This window comes from Chiloscyllium plagiosum, unplaced genomic scaffold (assembly GCF_037043375.1).
Source record: "Chiloscyllium plagiosum isolate Xiang-an unplaced genomic scaffold, Cpla_swu_hap1 HiC_scaffold_7, whole genome shotgun sequence".
Lineage (NCBI taxonomy): Eukaryota > Metazoa > Chordata > Chondrichthyes > Orectolobiformes > Hemiscylliidae > Chiloscyllium > Chiloscyllium plagiosum.
In genome coordinates this window covers 94060384-94066383 of record NW_028270145.1, presented here as the reverse complement: position 1 = coordinate 94066383, position 6000 = coordinate 94060384, and positions in this window count along the sequence as shown.

Below are 6000 nucleotides of genomic sequence, written 5' to 3'. Positions count from 1 at the left end.
GGCCACTTGGTGCATTGTGCCTGTACTCCTTCGATGGAACAGCACACTATCCAATTTAAGCTGGTTTCTCTCTGCAACTTATCCCTCTTCAAGTATATGTTCACCAGACGATTAAAAGTTCTTGCAAAATCAACTTCTCTCCCGGTTTTAGGTACCATACCTGACAGCTTAACAACCCTGTGTGTGGAAAAAATAATTTTCCTTGTTTTCCCTCGAGTTCTTCTGTCAGTTAATTTAAATCTAATTAATAATATATTTGCATGGGAAACAATTGCATCCTGCTGTTATACCAAATCCCTTATAATTTTTAACACTTTATTTAATCTCCCTTTAACCTTTTCAGCTCAGGGATAACAATCTTAGCTTCTCCAATTTCTCTTCATATGTGTCTTATCTCCTAACAATTCTAATAAATCTCCTTTGTACCCTCTCCATAGCCTTGTCATCCCTACTAAATTATGTTGCCTAGAACTGTGCACAATATTCTAATTAATGTGGATAAATGTGAGGTTATCACTTTGATAGCAAAAGCAGACAGACAGGTTGTTATCTATGATGATAGATTGGGAAAGGGAGAGATGCAATGAAGTCTGGAAGTTCCTGTATACCAGTCACTGAAAATGAGCATGCAGGTGCAGCAGGCAGTGAAGAAGGCAAATAGTAAGAGTCTTCTACTACAGGAATAGGGATGTCTTGCTGAAATTGTACAGGGCCTTGGTGAGGCCACGCTTGGAGTATTGTGTGCAGTTTTGCTTTCCTTATCTGAGGAAAGTAGCGCAACAGGTTTATCAGACTGATTCCTGGGGTGGCAAGACTGGCATATGAGGAGATAAGGATTGGTTAGGATTACATTCACTGGACTTTAGAAGAAGGAGGGTGGATCTCATAGAAGCCTTCAAAACTCTTCACAGTACATGACAGGGTGAATGCAGGAGGAATGAGTCAGATGACTGGGGAGTCCAGAACCAGGGGCTGACCATTTGGGAATGAGAAGAGGAGAAGTTTCTTCACCTAGATAGGATGGTCTGTGGAATTTTCAACCATAAAAAGTGGTTAAGGCCTAAACATTGAATGGTTTCAAGAAGGAAATAGATGTAGTTGTAAGGATTAAAGGGATCAAGGGCATGAGGCTAAAGTAAGATCAGGGTACATAATTATATTGGATGGTGGAGCAGGCTTGAAGGGGTGAATTACTTAATCCTGTTCTTATTTTCTATGTTTCAATGTAACTGAGTCATAAAACCAGTGATTTGAAATGATTCATGATTTCCTTGTTTTTGTATTCACTGCCCTAGTTACAAAGCCAAACAGTCCACATGCGTTTTGATTGTCTTATCAACTTGCTGTGCTCTTGATGCAATTTATCATTAAACTGCTTTTATATTCTGTAAGACTTGCACCGCAGAGTCCAGTTCGCAAAATACCAATTCTGTGCAGTGGCTGAAAATTGAACTCTTGGAACTTGCTGAGAGTGAGGACTTTGAATATCAATGGGCTTCACACAACACAACACCAACTTGTAAGGGATGTTTGACACAGGGTAACTCAAGTGTACAGCAATCTTGTCAAAGCACAGAAACCCATTATGATGGTGCCATGGCTCATATTGCTCTTGTGAAATCATAAAATAGAAACTGTTACCTTTTTTTAGCATTTCAATTTGATTTAAGACTTTTCATTTGTTCTATGACTGTTTAAATGAATATTTTAAAACAGTAGGATTATATTAGGGCTGTTCAGGTGGTGGTGTGTAGTGGTAATCCAGAGATACAAGCTAATGCTCTGGGTTTTGGGGTTGAATCCCTCCATGGTAGGTGATGAAATTTAAACCCAATAAGAATTTTGAATTTTAAAAAAATGCTAGCCTAATGGCATCCATTATCAATGCTGCAAAAATCCATCTGATCTTTTTGTAATCTGTTGCCTTTACCTGGTCTAAAACTACAGCCATAAGATTGAATCTTAACTGTCCTCAGAAATGGCCCCGGCAAGATATTCAGTCCAAAGAATGAGTAATAAATGGTTGTCCAGCCAGGAACAACTACATCTCAGAGGTGAAAATACTTGGAAATGAGCTTATTTGTCATACTTGTCCTCCATTTTGAAACATATGATTTGAGCCAGTATACTTCATTCACCAATGTTGCTCGTTTTTCTTTATTGAAAACCCATGAATGAACAGAAAGAAATTAAGAAGATACGTGCAGACTTGAATTTCTCCCTGAAATCCTCACTGTAATTTCAAGAGGTGGATGATAAACCACTAAACTTTGGGGTCAGTAATTTGATTGAGCACCTTAATACATTGAGATCAAAGGGCCACAGTAAGTGTTAAGTAATGTAACTTCACCCATTCGCTATTGGGTGTGGATCTGAGTTCATATTTAGCCTTTTACTAACAACTTCCTAGCTCCATTAACTAATGAGTCAATGAGTGACCCTTCAAGACAGAAAAGTATTAGAACCACTAATTGTCAGTTGTCCCTTGACTTCAGAATGATGTCCACTGAGTGTCCTGTGTTTCTGTACTATGACAGAACAGGGCTATTCTCAGCTTGCAGATCTTTAGGAACACAGCAGGATGTCCCAGGAAGTAATGAAATCCAGGGTGCAGAATTTCCTTCCTTTTATTTCTTAAGCCGCCACCGCTTGGACTCATCTTTGAGATATCTGGATTTGTAATGTGTTGCAACTAGCTGGGCAGGTTTTCCTTAATACCTCCAATGTGAGAAAAACAGGGGAAACTATTCAGAAAGTGGCTAGAATATGGTGATTGCAACCATATGGAGTACATGAGGGATTCAGGAATAGGAAGCTACCTTATGTTAGGAGCTGGCAAAGGTTTGTGGGTTGCTAAAACTCCAACAAGGAAATTCTGGGCTGAATAGCCTGGTTCCATGCTGTAAATAGTTTATAATTCAATTTGATTGATCAGGCCACTTTTGGAATACTGCATTCAATCTTTGTCTCTGTGCTACAGGAAAGTTCTTGTTAAACTTGAAAGGGTGCAGAAAAGGTTTACAAGGATGTTGCTGGGACTGGAGGGTTGGAGCTATACGGAGATGCTGAATAGGCTGGGGCTGTTTTTCCTGGAGCATTTGAGGCTGAGGGGTGACCTTATAAATGTTTATAAAATCATGAGGGACATGGATAGGGTAAATAGCCAAGATTTTTTTCCCTGATTAGGGGAATCCAAAACTAGAGGGCATAGGTTTAAGGTGAGAGGGGAAAGATTTAAAAGGGGCCTAAGAGACAACTTTTTCATGCAGAGGGTAGTGGATGTATGGAATGAGCTGCCAGAGGGAGTGGTGGAGGCTGGTACAGTTGCATCATTTAAAACGCATCTGGATGGGTATATGAATAGGAAGTGGTTAGAGGGATTTGGGCTAAATGCTGGCAAATTGAGCTAGATTAATGAAGGATATCTCGTCAGTATGGACAAGTTGAACCGAAGGGTCTGTTGCCATGCTGTACAACTCTATGACTCCATGACATGAGATGTTACGTAACTGTACTCAGAAAGGATGCTTTAGTAGCCACTTGCTCTGGGCATCTGCTTAGCTGTACTCTGGACTCCCTAGCCTCAGTTAGCATTTTAAATCTAGTGAGAGGAGCCGAGGAGTAACACAACAATGACATCAATTTATTTATATAGCCTTCTTAATCTTATAAATGGACCTAAGGCACTTCAGAGAGAGAGACCATAAACCAAAATGTGATACTGTGCCATATAAGAAGATATTCAGAATAAAAACAGAAAGTGTTGGAAATGCTCAGGAGGTCTGGCAGCATCTGTGCAAAGAGAAATGGAATCAAAAGTGCTTTTTGTTCACAATTGACTATTCACAACACAATTCAACACAATTCAACAATTTCAGACAATCATCTTGGTGTCATCTTCTTTGAACGCTTTGTTTCTTTCACTTGTTTTTATGCTTGCGGTCTGCAGCACAAGTGCATGAGTCACATCCTCTGTTTCTTTGTTTATTCTTCTGCTAGATCACCATTCCCTTTGGCTCCAGAGGAATAACTCTTTTGTCAATAAATTTCCCATCATTCATCCCATAACAGAACTTTCTTTTGGCCTTTCTAAACCAAAACTTGCTTAAAGTCTGTTGGATTCCTAACCTTTCCTAGTTCTGACGAAAGATTTTAGATTTTTTTTAGATTACATTACAGTGTGGAAACAGGCCCTTCGGCTCAACAAGTCCACACCGACCCGCCGAAGCGCAACCCACCCATACCCCTACATTTACCCCTTACCTAACACTACGGGCAATTTAGCATGGCCAATTCACCTGACCTGCACATCTTTGGACTGTGGGAGGAAACCAGAGCACCCGGAGGAAACCCACGCAGACACGGGGAGAACGTGCAAACGCCACACAGTCAGTCGCCTGAGGTGGGATTTGAACCCGGGTCTCCGGCGCTGTGAAGCAGCAGTGCTAACCACTGTGCCACCGTGCCGCACATATGGCACAGTGGCAGGTCACAGACCTGAAGCTTAGGACAGAATGTCATAGGAAGGGTGTACATCCCCACTTCCCCACTTCCTCCCTCCAAGTCAAGCCTCCTCCCAAACGCCTCATTGGAAGAAAAATTGGAAGTCAGCCGATAGGTCCCTGGAAATATTCAGCCTCCAGTTGTAGTATGCTACAGGTGAGCTGCATTAATATAGAGTGAGACCTCCATCTGAATGGGAGAAAGTACTACCCTCTGGAGCTGCTGGCCAATCTATTTGTCCAGCAGCTCCAACTGCGAGCTTGGCAATGGGCATTGAGCATTGCTGGGTTGCAATCAGTCCCATATAGAAGGCCCAAAGAATCTTGGGTTCAGATAAGTAGGAGGCATTGGGCAGGGAAAATATGGCTATCTTGGATATGAGGGGAGCAATAAGGAGGTTTGAGGGGTGGGTTTTAAAATCTGTGTAAGAATGAAGGAAACTGACTGTTCTATCATATGGGAGTATGCCCTGATGTGCACAAGGCATTTTCTGAAGATGGTACACCATTCCTTTTTGCATTGTTAAAAGACTTATCCACCTGTTCACCCAACTGTATTATGACACAAGCTGGGGTTGTAGTAAAGTGGCAGCGTCCCTACCTTTGAACACATTCTGAGTTCAGGTACCACCTGCTTCAAAGGTGTATTAATACATCCTTGAATGGATTGATTAGAAATTATCCAAGAAATGGTAATGCTGAAGTCAGTCGAGCTTTCAACGAGCTCAGTTGAACCATAACTATTTATTTATATGTGGTGGGATGGACTGGCAATTTCAATACCATCCCATCATCTGTATTATGGGAGTGAGCTTGGATGTGAACCAGAATGTGATGGACTGGGAATTAATTTCTTACCCCTATGTCCAACCCAACTGGGCAAATATTGTGCCCATTAACTTCTAATCTTACCGCAAAAGATTACCTGCTGAGTACATCCAGAATTTTCAGCTTTTATGAAAGAAACCACCTTGATATCAGACAGACAAACTAATGACATCTGCGAAATCGAAACCTGGACCATTGTGCCACCAAACGTTTGGAGTTAATTTCCTGAGTAGAGTTGTATTTTTTATGGCTTTATTTTTACTTTTGACTTTTTGAAATTGTGCATTCCCATGCCTGAATTTGTAAAATTTGGGACAATGTGGAAGCCCCTCCAAGTTAATCTGAACTCCACTAATCTTGACAATGTTAAAATATTATGTTATTCAGCCTTCAATTGACATTAATCTGAAAATCGTTTCTTTCATTGGCTGTAATATGGTCTGAAAATATGCATCTGTCATACAGTTACATTTCATCAGGGACTCAAAGGTACTAATCCTTATCAATCAAGCAATATGCCTGGAATGTGCAGGTGTAAAGAATTTCTAACATTTTTTTGAAAAGATAATTCTTTGAATAGAAAGAAGTTCTTCTTCTCAGAGAACCCATTGTGGAGTGTTGACCTGATCAAAGAGATTGAATGGGATGCTGAATATGGCAAAGAGGTCTG